The sequence below is a fragment of the Chelmon rostratus genome, chromosome 7 (genome assembly GCF_017976325.1).
Source record: "Chelmon rostratus isolate fCheRos1 chromosome 7, fCheRos1.pri, whole genome shotgun sequence".
Taxonomy (NCBI): Eukaryota; Metazoa; Chordata; class Actinopteri; order Chaetodontiformes; family Chaetodontidae; genus Chelmon; species Chelmon rostratus.
The window spans coordinates 18,480,393-18,500,796 of record NC_055664.1 but is presented as its reverse complement, the minus strand read 5'-3'; the positions used below and the strand labels follow the sequence as shown (position 1 = coordinate 18,500,796).

General features: G+C 44.4%; 1 protein-coding gene across 7 annotated transcripts in view; it reads right to left on the bottom strand.

Moving 5' to 3' along the window:
- Positions 1 to 15,764, bottom strand: part of LOC121609706 (muscleblind-like protein 1) — a 61,691-nt gene extending 45,927 nt beyond the window's left edge. For 6 of the 7 annotated variants that reach the window (XM_041941407.1, XM_041941401.1, XM_041941405.1 and 3 more), the window contains exon 1: positions 15,705 to 15,764. The gene's annotated coding sequence lies outside the window, so the exon portion shown is untranslated. Of the gene's footprint in view, positions 1 to 9,659; positions 9,745 to 15,704 lie in introns of those variants that run through there. The other variant, XM_041941402.1, reaches the window with a different exon arrangement.
- Between the last annotated feature and the right edge of the window lie 4,640 nt (positions 15,765 to 20,404).

Here is a 20,404-nt window from a genome sequence, read left to right as displayed (position 1 = left end):
AACAGGATGACAGGGCCTGTGCTTTGAATGCATCTATTTGCAGACAGTCATGGAAAGAAGAAACGGAAGCAAAAAAAGGACCTTTATCATAAAAATGACTGCAAAGCAAAAACATCTAAATAAAATAATGATGCCAACACGCACACACTTGCACACCTACAGGACCAATTTTGGGCCAGAAACACAGACCACCACAGTTGTCCCATTGCCATTTCAGAGGCCTCAGCAGAGAGGAAATTTGCGTTTAGAGAAATAAAACCTAGTGGCACTGAACTCAACATTAAAGAGAATATGCCCCATTTACAATGACTAGATGAATGGAAAGGAAGCTAATAGCTGGAGAATGTACACATGTTAGATTAGACAAACTTTCCCAAGAGGCCTTAGGCAATGTCACGCTAGTTTTCTCCCAGGAGTTATGTTTTCTGTGAATTTTCATGCAGCGCTTGTGTGATACCCGAATGGGAACAACCATGTCAAATGGTTTAACAGCAGATAAAATAGATGTAATAAAAGGGGCTCCACCTACGTGTATTATTAGCCCCAGTTCCACAGCGATGCATCTCGCGCCAGGTTGAGCTATATTCCCGTCAACGAGCACAGCCCATTTGAGTGAGTGAGGCTCGTTAGGCGAGGCTCGTGTCAAAAGGAAGGATTAAAGCGAAGGGGTTAAAAATATGAGGAATGGCTCTGGCATTGAGGAAATATATAAATAAAGGAGTCATCAATAAGCATCTTAGCATATGTGAATAATGCATGTGGCCATTTCCCGTAGCCAGAGGCAGGAGATATTATTACACCATCAGATCAACTAGCCAAGGTAATAAATTGGAGAGGAGAGGGAGGTAGAGAAGGCTGGGGATATTACGCACCCCCCACCCCCCAACTTCCCCAACAGACACACACACACACACACACACACACACACATATGTACACATCTTTAACGTCTAAACAGCCAAACTCTTTGTGTCACTTATGTCTGACTTCAGCTGTTGATATGCGGTCCGCACGAAGCAGGTGGAATGCAGAGAGTGTCACCAGGGTTCAAGCACCTCCTCGTTTAAAGGCGGCCGCATGATCCTTTGCTAATCCTTCGATGCCACTCGCTTGGCAGATCGCTGGATTCAACTCCATGGCTATGACAACTCTCCAGGAAAAAAAACACAGATTTAGCCCCCCAGTGACGCCACTGGTGCGGAATCACCGGCTGTTCAGCCCCAGTCACTTCCACAGCTACGTGAACGGGAATGTTTGCAAATTGTGCAAAAACTGAAAATCATTTTAAAAGATAATGTGTTTGTATGAGTTTGCAGACCGTGCAAAGGCAGCATTTTGTGTGTTTTTGTTTGTTCTAGCTGAGCCGATTTGTTTTAGTCTTAGTGTTCTGAGGAAAATCTATATTCGTTTTTGTGACAAATAAAAAAAGGCTACTTTTTATTTTGCTCTTGTAAAGTTTGTCAACAAATATTTTTCATTTCTGTGGATGAAATTAACGCTGAGCTGCGCATGCTGACGTGCACATGCCAGCCACATGGAATCGCACTTTCTTTTATGGCAAGGCCTCTCGCACCGTTAACACAAGCCACATTCAGCCCTGCATCTGAGAGCAATAGGGAGGGAGAAAGAGAGAGAGAATGAGGAGCGAACGGGGGCCAGAGACGGGAGCTATTTATTCACCTTGAATGACTTCCAGAGGAGGGAAGAAAAAAAAGAGATGAAGAAAAGAAAAGCAGAAAGCAGGTTCCTCCATGTTTGATTTCCTGTGGCTGACCTTTGAAGAACAATAGACAGAGAAACAAAAAGAGCAATGGCCAAAACTTGCTGGAGATTAAGAGGAAACAATTTGCTCTTGTTCCCCAAGAGGGTCAAACTGTAAACTGTTAAATCTGTTAAAGTGCCCTTGGAGTTGCTGTCTGGTAACCAAAAGGTCCTGTTTAAGCAGCAAGCGACGGTTCAGACATTCCTGAAGTGTTACAGTTCAGCGGAGGGCTCAGAATCCAAAAAATTTTTATGTCTTCTCCCTGAGGATGTTGGGAAATATGGCTGATTATTGCACCTTCTGAAAAGCAAACCAGAAAAAAAGAGAGAAGGAGGGAGGGAGGGGAAATTCAGTAATGCGAGAGGTTAAAGGCCGCTGACTGCAGCAGCAAAAAGCAGATGCTGGATGGTTCGTATTACACCGCATCACCGGCTGACCAGGATATCATCTGTATACGACCTGAGCTGCCCTTTATACCGATAGGAGCGTCAGGAAGAAGGGAGGGGGTGAGGCAGGCTGGGGGAGACAAACAGAGTAAAGGAGACCAGAGGTGGTGACAGGGGAAGGAGAGAGGCTAGAGGAAGAGTGATGGGAGCCAAGTAGGAGCAATTAGTGCAAGTTGGTGGGAGACAGGGGTTGGTGTCTGGTAGCGAGAGGGGAAAACAAGGTGAGCACTATCAGGTATGAAAGAGGACGAATCAGAGGTAGGAGCAGGGTGGCGAAAAAGCAGATTTTTGTTCCATCTCAAAGCACTGCTGCTCCACTGTGATCCCATCTTGACATTTCTCATCTCTCTTCATTTACCTTTCACCGATCCCCACCTGTTCTCTTCGGGGCGTACGCTTCGCTGCTTCCCGTCCCTTTCTCCCAAAATCCTCCCTCCTCTCGGAAATCTCCCGCTAAGTTGCGCTCCGAGTGTCATGTGACACAAACAACTTTGTGAGCGTGGCTCGTCTTTTAATAGCAGCTGTCCTCGTTTTCTTCGCCCACTGTCTCGGCCCCCTCTGTCTCCCCTTCTCGTTCCTTGTTCACACAATACCTTATGCTGCAGTACCACGGCGATGTGCTGCAAGGTCATCATCGCCACGGCAACTAGAGAAACCACGTTTAAAGCAAGGACAATGTGGTTGACGGTGTCAGGTCCAGCCTGCGGAGTCACAGCAGTGTGGTGGGAAGCATATGACGGACAGGTTTTAAATGAACGCTCTGACATGAGTGACCACTAGACTGTCCATTAATGAGGCTATTAAGTTGTGCAATAGCAAGAGACAGCGCAAACACTTCAGCTATATAGAGTATTCAAACAGCCCCTTTAATCTCATATGAAACACTTAGCAAAGTGTCTTCAACCAAAATGCCTCCTGCTGGGTCTTACTCCAAAACTGTGATACCATAATCAAACCAAAGAATACATTTTTTTTTAACCACAAAATAACTTACATGAACCGGGAGCACAAGAGCACCTGGTATAAAAAAAATCCTCATAATGTTTTGTGAACAGATCTTGCCCCCGTCATTTCGTTGGCCGCTGCACGTTCTCCTTGACCCATATTTTCCAACTTCACACTTGAGCCATATTTTCACAAATCAGTCGTGCCGCAGCTTGATGTCGGCCCGGGGCAGTGTTGATTTTGTCGGAGGCAAAAAATATTAATCGGCGACCACAAAGTGTGTTTTTCCACAAAGGCAGCACTAAAGCTAAACGAGAAGATACCTTTGAAAACGCAGAAAATGATGATATGAACCAAAGCCAAAGGATAATTTGAAAGTGCTGGTCAAATGCATGAGTGAATTGCTGCACACTCACACACTGACTGCCAGAGCCATCTCACAAGTTGTTTTAGCTGCTTGACCTGTTGCACTTACAAGCAGAATCCTGCCTTTCAATAATGGCACGACTGTGCCAAAAAATGCTAGCTAGCGTCACCGCTTCTTGGAAAGAAGAAGACAGCAGATTTATGGACTATATTCATCAACAATCCCGCTGAAAATTAGAGAACAAGGCAGCAACAGTCGAAACAAACCACGAAAACAGACGGACCGGCTGACAAGTATAAAAAGATAAGCGAGCGATAATGTCGCATTATCAAAGGCTGTGGATGAGACTGTAACTTTAACATCGCCCTCAGTCTGATTTATTCCGTGTTTAGAGGCTAGCAGTAGGAGTGAGTGCAGGATTAATATAGAGATGACAAAAAAACCAGAGTATTGCACAGAGAGGTCACAGTAGGCAAGAAACCGTCTGGCATGAATCAGAATTCTCAGTTTACCACAGCTTGTTCTGACCCAGAAGCCTCCGGTTTCAACATTATTCTGACTCTTGCTTTGTCTTTCTCACAGTGAGATGGTGCATGCCCATTCGCCGCAGCTTGGGGGATGAGCAGAGGTTTAGGAGCTAGGGGAACCGCGGCTAGCTAGCAGAGGGTGCGGGACGTACTCTATAAACAGAGCAGATGACAGCATTTACTGCTCACATGACAGCTTACTGTGTACGGGACTGCTTTGTCGGGGCACATTGTTTTTTTCAGTTTATTCTGTCTTTCGACAGAGAGCTGCTGACCATCAGCTGGCTGAACACATGACACAGGCTCGGGGTTGGAGATGGACCCTGAGGGGTTGTGTGCCGCGGTAGGAGTGCACATTTTTGTTCAAATAACATGATGACACAATGTGCCAGCAGGAACACAAAACATGTGACCAGTGGGTGCTTTGGTAATGACTACCAATTTATTGCTTTATTATTTGCTGCGTTACGGCTGTATGTTAAGCTGCCAACAACAGCTATTCAGCCAAGCTAAAGTGATTTATAATTTCAAGTGGACTTAAAGTCCTTATTGTTTGGTTGAAATGTAACATAACAGAACATCCAATATTATATACATTTATCTATTTTACACAACCAGAAGTATTGCAATCGGACACAACCCACACACCTCCTAGCTGGCATCAAAGCAAGGTCAGATCTCAAGAGTTTTCTGTTGAAATACATGTAATATGCACGTTTTGCACATCCTCATCAACGATAGTGACATGGCTCATTAAGAAAACATTAAGTCACATGACAGTGAATAATGGAAGCTGGGTAAGTTTCCCCTTTTACTTCAGCCAAGGATATCGCAGGTGCCTCCACAAATTTTCTGTGTATCTCAATCACAATAAATGTTTTTTTCTTCTTGCTTAAGCTGCTTGAGGAACACTGAATGATGGACATATCAGGGATGTTAATGAGCTCAAGCACCTTGCCGAGGGGACGAGAGTATTAATAATGGTCATGCGTGAGCCCTGTCGAACAAACAGTCCCACCTGCGTGAGCTCGAGATCTGATCCAGCAGCCCTGAGTGCCGACTCACTGTGCTGGTCATTCTGAAATGATACACCAATGGGATGATGTTTCCACAGATTGTACCATCAGGGTAATCCAAGACTTCATTTCATTCCCTCGCTTGTGATACGCACGCGCGCACACACACGCTAGTATTGACCACAAACCATGAGACAGCAGATCTGCATCATCTACGGAGGGATACGCAACCACAGAGATGAATGGAAGGTCAGTCGGTGCATTTATATTCAGGACGCAACCATATGAGTAATATGTATGCATATGCACAACATCAACTATCTCTTGGGCACGCTCTCTATCTCACACACACACACACACACACATACGAGCACGCACAATCTATGACTCCCTCCTTCAGCTGTAAGACAAACAGAGGGGAGGGGAGGCGACGAGGGCAGTCAAGTGGCACGTGTGCAAGCTGTCGTCTGCGCTGTGATATCAGCGCAAGTGTTTAAACAGCCTGACGTGCACAGAGAGACGGCGGTGAGGCGGTTGTAGCAGACACCCACAGGAATAGGGATGTGAGATAATATACGTACAGATGCATGTATTCATTTGCGTGTGATAGGGGAGGGGGCAGCTACGTGTGCACATGCACACATTTTGTTCGTCTATACAGCTGCTTTTTACTGTTATCTTCGCTGCAGTGGGGCTACCTGGCTTTGGTAGCGCCAGGGCGGTGTAATGCAGCGGCAGCGAGGGTGTCATTGAGTTCATGGACATAAACCAACCGGCTGCCAGACTGGTCTACTCCTCTCAGGAATAGCGATGGAGGAGGCGCACGTATGCGTGCGTGTGAGCGAGTGTCGGCGGGAGGGCAGATGGAGGAAGATTGAAAAACACGGCGAGAACGAGGGGAAAAGTCACAGAGACAGAAAGAACAAATAGACGGACAGACACGAAAGGAGACGTCGGAGAGGTATAGATGTAAAACTGTAGGTGGAAGTGAGGCAGACAGAAGTAGTCCGTTCACTTTGAAAAAGCTCCCTTGTGTAAAATTAACCACCTCCGCATGTGGCATTTCAAGTCCGGGGGCCTTTATCAGACGTGCTGGAAAAAAAGGCAAACACACACACACACACGTACGTACAGTCTTTTTTTTTACTTTCACTGTGTCTCTCACATGCCAACCTGGACAGACGCTGAGACAGGCAGGTGTATCAGAGAATGCTGAAAGCAAAAAAAAAAAAAAACAGACGGACAGACAGGTAGACTGAGGGGACGTACAGGTGGCCGAGACAGTCAGAGGGGAGAGCATATAATGAGATGGGAGCAGAGTGAGCGAGGAGAGTCAGACAGAGAGAGCTACAATAAGTACAGCCAGATAAGAATAATTTATAACAGTGGAAAATCCTTGACAGGAGACGGTTCAGCAACAGCAAGATGATCACTGATTAGGAGCTGAAAAGCTTAATCGCAGACCTGTTGTAAAGACTGTGAAGCTCAATAGAAGAAGATGATTAACGCTAATGACTTGGCCTTCTGAGAATTTTTCACATTCTCGTCTTTCTGTCTGGTATTTCCGATCAAATCAGGAAATACCAAAGAAGTGGATGCTGCCCAAAAGAGAATATCTACAATCGCTCTTCCAAATCGCAGCCGCGCACACACACGAGGTGCCGAATCCCTGACTTGTCTTTTGGCCAAATGGGGGATAATCTGTACTCTTCAGATGTCCGCGACCAGTGATTCAGTTTGACACCTTAATCTGTGGAAATCACAGAGGGCTCCTCCGTGGAGCCGACTGTATTTACTATAGATTACATCTTCCACTCGTGTGCATTAGTCCAGTGACAGCTTTGCAGACTGCAGGGAAAACAGCAATCATACACCATTGACTGACTCACTGTGATTTTTCCACTTGCCAAATGGCCTCGCAGGACTCCCCCAAGCGTTTGCCTGAATGACTGACTGTCTATCTGCCAGTTAGGTGCTCGGTGAGACTTGTGAGGCTCAAAGTCATCTCCACTCGCATCCCCCTGCTGCCACCTTGATCACTGCATCCGCCCTATTTTCCGTTTTCTTGATAATTGAATAATGTAAATTAGGATATCAGGGTGCTCGTGTCATTACGCACACACACACACACACACACATTTTCTCTCTCACACGCACACACACACACACAAACATGCTGCTCATCTGCATGCAACAGACTGCCCTGTGCCTGCTGAGGACAGCAGGGACATGACATCACTTCTAAAGGACAGATTAGTTGAGGGATGAAGCGAGAAGGTGGGGGAGGAAAAGAACAAAAAAAGAGGACAAATTCGTAGAAAGAGCTCATTCCTCAACTCCTTTCAAATCAGCACAGTCAAACGCAGGTAACCATGCATCCTCTCGTTCTCCCTCAGAGTCTCTTTCTTCTCTCGTACGTGGCTGTTTAGTCAGAGACGTGTGCGCTGTGAAATTCAGTATGTATCTGAGTGCCTCTGCGCTCTCGCTGTTCTATACTCTAATGACCTTGTAGATCTGCCTGCTCTGATCCGCAGAGAAGCTTTTTCAACGCGCCGAGAGTCAGAAACACACAAAACGAGCCATGAAAAAACAAAGCAGATAGACAGAGAATAAGACAGACAGCTGCAGAGAGACAGAGAGAGAGAGGTGGGGAAGTGAAACTGTGAAACAGAGACGGAGGTGTGGAGATTAGAGGGTGAGCAGAGGGTGTGTACTCCAAACAACAGGGAAAACAGAGATGCAGTGTCTGTTGCAGCATCAGCTCGGTAAATAATAAAATCAAACATGAAAGTTCAAACCGCGGTAAAAAATAAATGGGTAAATAAAATACTCAGAGCGTTTCCTCTGTCATACATATTAGTAGGTGGACCACCAACAGATTTCCATCAGCATTCAAGCAACATGATGTCCTCTATTCCCAAAATGAAGCTCTTACTTTAATTTCACTTCTTCTAGTATTTTGAGCCACTCTGATTTATAGTAATATGAATATATAATACAGGAGGTGCAATTCAGTTTGCAACTTGAGGTACTGTTAATGCACAGTCACAGCTTCAAAATAAAAGTGTTTCACCAGCAAACCACTGCACTGCTTTTATTGTGAAGTACGTCGCTGCAGAAATATTGTCATGAGGGTTAGCCACTGTGCTAATTTGTGTATTGAAAAAGAAAATTTTCTGAATTAGATTTCTTTTTCTTTTAGTCAGATCAGTTTTGAACACTGCAAGTGAGAAGAGCTACATACAGCTTATAAGAGGAAGAGCAGCCGCTCATAAAAGTTAACAGTTAAACATCCAACACGTCATCAAAGCAGGTGACACCTTTCGCCGTAACTTCCTGCACGCAGTATTGGGAATGGGCAGCGTTTGCTCACGGCGCGGCGCGTTGAGGCATCCAAACCGTATGGAAAATTGCAAATGAGCTGAGCGTGTTGTGAAGATTAATTGAAAAAGTGTTCAGACCCTGAAGCTAATGCATTTCAGACACTTTCTATCTATTTCAGTAATTAAGCTTTTGATGAAAAACAAACAAACGTGTCCTAAAATCCTGCCCGTACTCAAAATTCAAAATGAGAGTCGTCTGTTGTGCTCCGCTTATTCTATTAGTTTCTCCATGATAATATAAAGCCATCACATAGTCGCCTCCCATCCAATTAACAGCCCAAATCACTCAAATTCAGAATGTTTGGAGGCAAAACACTAATATAAATATAACAACATCAACATATATATACAACTTTAATTATTAAGCTGCTTACTTTCTTCTTTAATAAATACTCAAACTTTACTAAAGTATAACCATAATATGCAAATTATGTTCACTTTTTCTGGCCTTTCTGCAACACACAGATTTCAGTGATGATTTTTGATGATTGTGCGTGTGCACGTTGGTGTGTTTGTGCGTCAGACTGGTACAGACGGCCTGGCCAACGCGGGAGTGTAATCATTTCCTGAGGGCAGAGTAGTGTAAACACCAGTAGTCCAGTCATTATACAGGAGGAGAGCAGGGCTGCTGTGTGTGTCGGAGTGAGTCGCTGTGTGTGTGTGTTTTCATTCATTCATCCATAAGCGTGAGTGCGTATTTAGCTTTAGTGTTAACAGTAGGAGTCACACAACAGGGATTTCAGTGTAGTCCAATAGAGAAAGAGAGAGACAGAGTGTGGTCTGCCAGAAATGGGAATGTGTGTCAGTGTGTGTGTGTGTGTGTGTGTGTGTGTGTGTGCTAACTACTCTGCGGAACATTAAACACTAACATTACCCATTCTTTTGTCCGCTCAGCCCTTTTCCACATTAAAAAACTGTCCCGCCTCAAACTACCACACATTAGCGGCGAAGCACGGTGGCCATCTGCATATGTACACACACGCTCGCAAACAGACGTATAAGTCGAATCAAACACACGTCGACGCATCGCACTCAACATCCAGATGGTGGTTAAAAAAAAAAAGGGAAAATGGCAGAACAAAGCAGAAAATGTAAGCAGGGACAACTTAGTCTTGTGTTTAAACAAACACAAATGAACACACACCCACTCACACACACACACGCACACACACACACACACACACACACACACACAGTAAACAGCGAAGACTTACTGTATCTCTGCAAGGACTCATCTGACTGCTGCTGAGGGGAGAATGGAAAGTGAAAACCTCATGCTTGCTTCGCGGCACTCCTCTCTTTCACTCCCTCCGTCACTGCCCCCTCCTCCCTCCTTTTTCCTTCGCTTTTCTCCCTCCCCTGCCTCTTTTCCTTCCTCCTCCTCCTCCTCCTCCTTCTCCTCTTCCTCCTTCCCTCCCTGTCCTTCACTCCCTCACGCCTTCCCTCTCTCCCTCCTTCCTTCTTGGCAGAGCCCTACTGTATTCAGATACACCAGGCTCCATATAAGGCGGCGTGGCTAAACATGTCACACATAATTTATCCACAGCAGGCTGCAAGTTCACCTTTCACAGCTCGCGCTTGGATCGTATGCAAAAGAGGGAGGAGAGGAGGGGGGCAACACAGGGGATCTTAACTCAGACAAACTTCTACTGTCAACAGCCACGTTCCCACAGTTCCGCCCTGCTTGAGAGCGCGTGTGTGCGTCCGCATGCGTGTGTGTATGTTAACAAAAGCTGACAATCAGACCGTGAAAATGCTACCGGAGGCCGAAACGCAGTTCACCTGCACTGTTCCAACACCTCCCTCTTTCCCCCCTCACAGTCTCTCCACCATCTGTATCTGCAGGCAGTAAATCTCCTACAGATGCTGCCTGTGAGACCTGTCCACCTGCACGCCCCCCACCCTTCTCTACCTCCCTCTGCACTCCTTATCTGTGCTGCTACCTTTATAAAATACGTTCCAGCAGGAACAGAACAGGGAGACAACAGAATTTTTAAAAAAGGGTTAAACAGAGGCAGGAAAAGAGAGGAGGAGTTAAATCATTCTGATTTGCGGTTGAAACAGGGTGATGCAGCGAGTGAGAGTGCGAGGGGAGCCACGTAAAAATAATATGTCAACGAATAAGACGGCATGCCGCGTGCTGTCTAGTTGCGGCCAAGAAAATCCCTCTGATGATGTGTCAGGTTTTGCACAATCGATGGCTTTAAAAATACATGCCTGCTGGCCTCTCCTCTGCCTCCTCTACTTCCCCTGGTTGAGTTCTTTTCAACTTACAGCCTTTATAATGCACTTAAAAAAAAGAAAGAAAGAAGAGGAATGCGGCATGCGGACAGCGGTTGCGGCGAAGGCAAGGAAAGCAGAAAAAAACGAGAAGAGAGAGACAGAGAGATTGGGAATAATAATAGCTGCACTTGAGCGGCAGTGCTAGCTGCTAGCTTTCTCCTCCCTCCTCCACAGCTTCAGTCCGCTCACAGGACAGCAAGAGTCACAGCTCTGTTGCCATGGTGTCTAACTCCATCAAACACTACGTCAGGTGCATGTGTGTATATGTGAGCATGTGTGAGTGTGTGTGTCAGGTGGGTGTTACCAAGTGACTCAGAGCCACATCACTGACTCGTGGCTGCAATATATCAGGGTGTTTGGAATTTATCACTGTATTGGCTTGTGTGTGTGTGTGTGTGTGTGTGTGTGTGTGTGTGCGTGTGGATAAGAGTGTAACGGAAAGGTGTTGATTGAACAGCAGCCTGCAGCCTGGCCTCAAAAGTACCTATGATGGATCTGTGCTGCTCTAAGTGTTAATGTTGAGCTCCAGCTTCTATAAATATTTAGCAATTTGTTCATTGAGTCAAAGCAAGGCACCACAGAGGATATGGAATTTGGATTTTAGAGCTGGTAAGTTCACCGACTTGTGCCCTAAAAAGGCCGTGCAGTTGTTTTCTGAGATTACTTGGGAACGGGATGCACTGTATCCAAGTGTGTACACATTCACACTCCCACATCATCACGTATGGACGCTAAGTCAGGACTGCTGGTGTAAGTTTTTAAGGCACTGGTTCCCCTTTAGTGTCATTTTTCATCGTGCAGGGCTCTGCGGTCAGGTTAGAAGAATAAATATACAACGTTTGGTTAGCAACATCCGGTTACACTTTCAAAATTGGTGGCAACAACAGTAAACATGTGGTTACCGTTGTGACACGGTCGCACTTTGGTTAGGTTGAGGCACCAAAACTACTTGGTTTGGTTTAGGGAAAGATCATGGTTTGGCTTAAAATAAGTAGATTAAGGGTTAGGGTTAGACGTACCCAGTGCCTTAAAAACTGACGCCAAGGGGTCCTGACCAAGCATCCGTATGCTGGGAGTGAGAGCGAGTTGAAAACACAGATGAACTCTGAAAGTACAGGACATGACAGCACTTTTCTCTGGAAAAAAGCTTTGTCTGTAATGTATGTCTGAGTCATGCTCTGTGAGGAAATATGTATTTTCCTTTTCCTCGCTCAAAGCCCAGATGTCAGCTACAGATTTAGTGTCTTGCTCATCGACATTTCAGTTGGTCAACTGCTTTCAAACACACGCAACAAGACATCTCATACCACTGTGATAAGTAGCAGTAGAAGATCCTTTATCTGCGTAAAAGTAGCAAATTTACAACGTAAAAATGCTCCGTTACAAATAAAAGTATTTCAAAATGTACTTAAACCTGCATTTCTACATTCTCTGGCTACTTGGGGGAAGCAGAAGCAAGCTGACACTGACACATCATCACCTCATAAAGCTGTTACGGTGGCAAACAGTTAGCAATTTACACATCCAGCAGATAAGGAGGAACATTAGTCTTTCATTCTGGACACCTGGCAAATGTTATATTAAATATTCACTCCAATTTTGCCTCTGGTTTGGGCTCCACCAACTCCTGAGTAAAATATCTGGCTCTTTAGATGTTGAATATTTCACTATGTTCGCCAGCTAGATGATAACTTTGTCTGTCTGCACTTTGGTGCTGGATCAAGAGTGTACGATGGATTTTTGGAGCTTTTTCGCAAGAAAAGCTGCCATTTGTAGCTGAAAATGACACTGCTGAGAGCGGTGAACCAAAACAGTAAAGTCGAGGGTCAGAAAACCAAAACGATAAGCTAAAGTCTGCTAAAATACTCTGAGGGGAGCTGCAGAGTCAAGTGATCATTTTACGTGGGTTCATCGCGTTTCACATTACATGAAGTCATGCAACCCATTAATATAGAAATATTGATTCATGCAGCTTTTAATTAAAAATGTGCAAAAAAGTTAATGTAATTAGTATAAAAGTATGAAAAATAAAAGCACTCACTATGGAGGAAGAGTGGCCTCTGCCAGTGTTCAAGTACATTATTTCATATATATATTATTAGATTATAATTTGTGAATTACCATGTAAGCAGTATTCTAATATTGCAGCTGGCCAAAATTCAGCTTGTTCAAACGATTTTATATGGCGTTTAAATTTATTGTATAACAGCGACTGACATTTTAAATGCTCATCGTAAGCTTTTAAAATATGAATCTGCAAAGCACTTGTTCCCCGGAGACGCAGCGAGGTGCAAAGTAGTGAAAAATGGAAATAACAAGTACTTCAGAATCATACCTGAGTGCAGTACTTGAGCATATGTACTTTCCACCAGCAGGCTTCTAGTCTAAAGGGAGAGACACAGTGATGAAGAGACAAGGCACAGTGAAAGGTTTTGGACTTAGATAATTGCTGCAATTGCAGATAATTTAATGCACACTAAGGTTCCTGCTCACTGCTTTGCTGATGTGTGTGTACTGAAGAGAGAACGAAAAGGACTTTTGAGGCACTGCTTTCCAGCACGAGCCAGTGTCCCTCACGTCCTCGCTCATTCCGATCATCAAAACGAGGCCACGGATCCATGAACATGTGTCCCTTGTGTTCCAGATCATTAAAGGCAGGAATGAGTGAAAAAAAACTGACACAAAGAACAAAGACAGGAGGAGTTGAAGTTGGACAAGGAGATCTGGATCCATGTAACATCTTTTGATCCATACTGCTAAGCAAAGCCAGAGCTGGACGGAGAGCAAAAGAATATCTTCTGGAGAACCTCAAGGATCTTAGTGAATGGAAAATCCAGCAGGACGACCCGGTGTGAGCCTGAGAGGTTTTCAGCATTCGTAACAGACCGCCTGCTCGACTGTCAAATCATTAAACAGATGATCTTCAAACAACAGTAGTTGTTTCAGACTGTTAAAACTGCATGACCTTGCAGAGCCTCTGCGTCTTTCTTCTTAGTCTTAACAGCTCCGTGTTCTGGTACCAGCAGACCGTGGGGCCCCAAGATGGGACCTCAGGCGAACATGTTTGAATCTGTCAACACAGAGCTCAATAGCAGACCACCGGATGGATATATATGAATGAGCATTGTTCAAAAACCTCCTAAACGCTGAAACTCACCACTGGAAGAGCTGTGGTTTGAGCACTTATAACTAAAGACAGACGTGCACCCTTTTGCTTTTCTTCTTCATACTTTCAGTATCTCTCCACTTCATCTAAAACACACGCTCACCTCATATACCCAGAGGACTACTGTATGCAGACACATGCATGTATACTTCTGCGAGGCAGCTTTGAGTCTCCCGAACACCAACGCTGAATTATTGCAGAGCGGAGGCTACTGATGCTTCTGTCACATAGGTGTCTGGTGGAAAATTCTATCAGGCGACAGCACAGATAGTGAAGGGGGGGGGGAGGTGGCTCTTAATGAAAGGAACCATAATGACAACGAGGGGCTTCTCCATTTTGAGTTTGACAGGTGGATTTCTGCAGGGGAAGTGCAGATGGAAGTGGTGCTCTGCCAGAGCTAAATGGAGACAAACTGAATATTCAAAAGACTTTTTTTCGTCTGATCTGCATTATGGCTTTTTTGCATTTTATTTCCCAAGCCGCAAAAGCTCTTTGCATAGTCTGTCTACAGTGTTCTGCATAAACAGCTTCCCACATCCACATAATAAACCCTGTCAAAAGGTGCAAGATACACAAGTAAAACAGCCTCAAAGCTCCTGTGAGACTTTTGTGTGATAAAAGGTGATATAAATAAGATTGCTTTGAGCTTTGTTTTATTCAAAAGCTGAATTTTGAGATAACTTTTTATTTTCTTCAGGGATCTTTATGGCTGTCCTTTCAGAGTAAACATTTAATTTAGAAAGAGTTTTATTTAAAACCTATTTCTCACTCTGAGCCCTTATTCTGACCTTCTGTTGTGTCTGCACATGACAGCGTTGAAACATGATTTCACAACGGCGTCCCAGGGTGGAGGGCAGAAATTTCCCATTTGAGTCCTGAGGTAATAAAGTTTAAGAGTCCCTGCCCTAAGCTGCTGCAATCGGGCTTTCCAGCCTGTCTGCGTTCTGGCGCAACAGATATGGTCATAAGCCTCAGTGGCCGTTTAACCACAAAATGGCCCATAATGGAGAAGCCATGCTTTTACCCGCCAATCAGCTTAGGCTAGTGTCACAAGTGGCAAAACATGTGCATACAAAACCAAGCTAAGTTTATCTCAGTATCTGTAGTATCGTGGGACTAATATATTTGTCTTACTATAGTGTTATATGAAGCATATCAGACAAAAATCATGCAACACTAACTGGATGTTTCGCTATCAAACCTTTAAGACCAAATTTTCTAAATGGCTGCTTAAGATCTCAATTAATCTTTAACTATTCTAGCACGTCAACATATACAGGGCTGTGCCCAATGCACGCAGAAAGGTAAACAGCCTTCAAAATGAATGAAAGTTAATACTGTGCGATTCCATGACACATTATTTGTTACTTTCCTAAAAGTTACGCTGCGTCCACATCACTCTTACTTGCAAAACCTTCCCAGCAAATTCAAATCAGCTACAGTTAAACAGTATCTGCAAACTGGAAGCAAAAAAAAAAAAAAAAAACATGCAAAAAACAAAACCCGGGGACAAAAACTAACACACACAGTCCTCACGCTTATTGGCTAGTTCAAATAATTCTAAAATATATCTTCTTTTAAAAAATCCCCAACACAGATTTTTCCAAGTAAGAAAAAATGCAGCAGCAGTAATCACTAGCAACAGGCAGGGAAGTTGTCGGAATCATAACATGTCAAATATTAATGACACCCTGTCGTCTCTGTAGAGCAGCTCTCCGCTCTCCTCCTCTCAAGAGGCAGCAACAGACAGATAACGCATCATCTCGTGAAGCCAGCAGCCGTCTGCGCGGTCAGAGGAAAGCCGCCTTACCTGCCTGGTTGTCTGTGTGTTCCTCTTGCACTCGGTCTGGGTGTACGAGTTTGTGAGCGCTCACACACAATCCCTCCGAACAGGAACTGATGAATCTGCACGACTTCAGCCCTGCAGCGTGCAGTGCATTGTGGGGTTTCAGTCTCTCTCTCTCTCTCTCTCTCCCTCTCTGTCTCTGTCTGTCTCTCTCTCCCTCTCTCGCTCTCTGCTGGCACAGTGTTAGAGGGGGATGTCCTCGCCTCCTGTCTGGAGAGAGGAGGGTGAACTCACACGCGCTGTGTCCACACACACGCATACACACAATGCAGAAGAAGCCTCATGATGGCAACCGCCGCGGCTCTGGTTGCCCTGGCAACAGCATCCCCCCCCCTCCCTCTCTTTCGAGCTCCTGTAGCTCTTCGGGCTCTCTCGCGGTGTATTCTGTTTAAATAGTGAAATAGAGTGGAACACACACACAAAAAACAATGTCTCACAAGCTGCACTCACTCTGCTCGCTTCTACTTCCTTTATTTAACATTTGCTTTGAGCCTGAGCTAACCAGCTAAGAGCTAACAGGAAAGACTCTTGTAGCCATGTGATCAGTAACTGTTGCTTCTGCCTTCTGAGATAAAGAGAGGGCGGTGTGTAGTAAGAGGGAATAGAGACAGACACAGATACAGGGTGTTTGTGTGTATGCACGTGTGTGTGTGTGTGTGTGTGTGGGCTGATGTCGTGGTTCCTGGAAGCAGGCTATAGTTCCTGTTTGTGGTTTCTTTCCTTCTCTCCATTGCTCTTGCCAGTGCACGGAGGCCTGCAGCCTTTTGATAACACACATTTCAGTCACGTTACCAGCAAGGGAAGTAAAGCCGGACTGCCCAGTGAAATGAATGGGTCGTGTGCACGCAGGTAGACAGACGCACAGGAAGACTGATTGCGCCCACTGGTGTAATTATTTCAATTTTCATCTTTATTCACCTTCCAGGAGGTTGGTTTTAAGTGCTGTTTAGTGGGTTGATTCAGAATGAAAACAGTTGCTCAATGGGCTATGAAGAAAAGGAGGCAGCAAAAGAACAGAAAGATAGAGGGATGAGCAGCAAGGAGAGAGAACGAGGGTGAGGAAGAAAAGGAGATGAGATCTCCTCTCCACCGTCTCCCATGGCGACAGAGTGGGTGGAAGGCCGTGGCTGTCCTTCAGGCCCTGTAAATCAGCAGTTCACAGCTGAGTCCTGCGCTGCAACTGTAGCACTGGTAACCCCTGACGCTCAGTCTTTCAACATCCAGCCCTTCCTGTTGTTGTTGTTTTTTTCTCTCTTGCAGCTGTCATCCCTCTGTCTCTCTGTTCTGCTCCTAACCTCACCCTACCAGAATCTTATGTTGAATGTTCATATTCGGATCAAGATGAACGATAGCACCATGCTGCCGAAGCCAGAAAGGAGAGCAGCTGAGACAAAAAAAACTACATCTCCCATAGCTCTGTTCTCTGTCTTTCTAGTAGCCATGGGAACAGGTACACTGTAAAAAAAATGGATGTGAAATCCACCATAACTCATTGCACAGCAAATTACTTAATACTATTTCACAGTAGAGCGCTGTTTGTTCAATCCATAATCACAGTCATGAAAGAGTTACTGTGAACATCATAATGAAGTCTCTATTGTAGAAAATCACAATAAACAATTATATACTGTGAAAATCACAGTAATCCTGTAGACAATCACAGCAGCCAATTATGCTTTGTAGAAATTCAATGGATACCAGTTCCTATACTGTAAGTAATGGGATTCAAATAGGACTCCACTGTGTTCATATAGGAACTGTGATTCACTGAGCATTGATTCTTGAAGCTCCTGCGAGGATGATTTAATAAGCGAGCTTGGCAAAGGAAGGCAAAGGGAGCAGAGGATGGTATAGACAAGGTGGGAGGCAACAGATGGTGATAAGTGTGAATGTGCGAGGATACGTGCGCCTGTCCGTCCGTGCAGGTTGCCAATTGGCGCTCCTTGTTCTCCGGGTCTATGGAGAACGTGCCACTACCTCTGGAGGGAGCGCACGGCGGCATTATCGGCGAACGCACACGTGCTCCGCGTAATGAAGGGTCCTCGAGTTTGAGGGACACTGAAAAACCTGCTCAGATTTGAAAGCCAGGGTGATTAGTCTGCTCTTTGGGACTAATGGCAACAGCAGGTGTCCACGGGCTCCATGTGCCACGTCTATTCATTAGAGACATTAACACTAACCACTTGCACACACACACACACAGCTCACTGCTCATTGGAACTATTCATTAACAACATTGCAGCTCCCCTTAAGCGCAATGACCATTGATTAGGTTTATGCATAATGATGGTGGAGGAACTGCTGCTTTAATTATTACTACCCTCAGCCTTGTTCACCAGGGTTTGATTTTCAAACTGTAGGCATTGTGCTTCTTCTGATACAGTAAATCAACAGAAGTCCTACATACTGTGTGTATGCTGCATTACAAAACCCATATTCACTTTATAGCAGAAAAAAAGCCCTTGAGAGGGGAACTAACTTGCTGGTAAACATCATGCTAATACCTAGTATTAGTTTTTCTGATTGCCAGGTGTCATTTTCAAAGGCCCACATGCCACAATATCAACATTGCAGGAGTATCAGACGATAAAGCTGTTTTTTCACCCAGGAAAATACTTTTTTCTTTGCTCTCAATATGATGTGTTATTGCATAGGTACTTTCAGAACCTCTCTTTAATATTTCATCCTCCATCTTTATTCTCAGCACAACCGGTAGCCTTCAGCAACTGGCTGCACTTGCAAAGGTCAGAGCAGCTTGGGGTCAAAGTTCAAAAAATGTTAACTCTGGGCACAGTACGTATATGAATAAACGACCGCATGCTTATACCCAGCAGCAGCAACAACAACAACACAGCCACAATTATGGAGGAGGCCCACACAAACGTTTTATGGCATAATGTGAAAGCAGCTTTGCTCAGAATTTTTAACTTTCTTTTTGATCTTTTTTCAGCTACCAGAGGATGCAGACCATAGTGGCAAGTAGCAGATGTCGTTTGCAGCAACAGATGCAATTAGAAAATTTGTGAAAGATCACCGCTCGCTTTTGCATTACCTGTGAGGGTTGTTGAAGGATAACTTCTGAACAGTCATTAGATTCCTGCTAATACTCTCACATGTGCAGATAGGTATTATGGAAGTTGATGTATTGTCTATTATCTCTATTTCTAAAGGCTGAGTTTGTTGATTTGAGCATGGTACCACATCCGAAATATTTTACATTTAGCATCTAAACAGCAGTTCCAAACCTGGGATCCTGCGTGCGATCTGTAAACAGCAGAACGACAGTATTTAAGGCTTGGTTTCGAGTTGCTGGTGAAAGTTTGAACAGGCTTTTCAAATGACGTCTGACAGCAAATAATATTTACCCACTTATTTTTAACCACATCTTCCCTCGTCTCTATCGGAGAGACGGAGTGGGGATGGGTGAGAGGTTTGATGTCTGCCTCTGTTATAATCAGTCTGTTCCTGCAGAGAGAGACTCGCACCAAACAGAATGGGCAAGGAATTCTTTTTATTATTCCTTCACATGCAGACTATCAACAGTCCCCTCAGTATCATCCCAACAGGCCGTTGTAGGGTAATATTAGTCTTGCATCGTGCTTTGCCCTGAACAAGATTACATCACCTCTTTGCTCATGGCAAGTTGAAAAATATTAACAAAACATAGGATTTTACTTCATCCGTGCAGCAAGCAAAAGAACTGCCAGAACCTTTTAAAGAGATGCTCGCACAAACTGTCTCCAGTAATCAGTTTCCTGCTAAGGCTTGAATGCCATGTTGTCGTCGCTCTTAAATCAAAAGTTGGTGGTGTCTGATGCTGGGCTTGTGCAAAAACACCAACAGCTCTCGAGAGTTTGGCGAGTGTCAGCATGTGCTGATCAACAAATAGTGAACCAGTTACCCCTCCTAAATGAACAAAGTGTGCAAGAAAGCCCTTCATGTGAAGCCACGTGTAAAATCATAGTATTAAAATGACAGTGCTCCACATGAGCTCCCTTCTTTTAACCTTCAAATGCCAAAGCTACAGTGCTTTTGTCCAATGTGGATTACAGTAAGTGCAATAAAAGTCCAGTATATCCCTGCCAAACTGAAAGTGTTCACAATCAGAAGCTGAGCATTCAATAGACATCATGTAGTGGCTGACTTTATTCCAATAAAAAAACACTCAATTAAACATGCTTACCGTACCTCTGGTTATCAGCTTCACAACCAGCTCAACCGCATCTACAGATGAGCGCCGTAGTTGGCACAATAATGTGAATTGTTGAAAAGTGGTGGACAGACAGAAAATTCCTTGTTAACAGAATGGTGCAATGTAGCTGCAACCTTGTCTGCTTCATGTAGTGTTTTGCTGTGGTGCAGAACATATACACACTGTATGCTTACAGATAAACCGGAGCGCAGCAGCGAAAATGCCGTCAGCATTGAAATGCTCCGTGTCAGAGAACATCTACAGACAAGTTAATGTAACGGTTGGCCAGTTTAAAACATGTTAGAAAAGTAATCTAACGTAATAAGTTACAATACTTTGATTAAGTCATTAAAATAGTTCAATTATTGATTATCATCACCTATTTTTAACAGAGTAACTAGCAATCTTTAACCTACTACATTTCAAAAGTAACCTTCCCAACACTGGTTGCAGATAAGGTCAGTCACCAAAC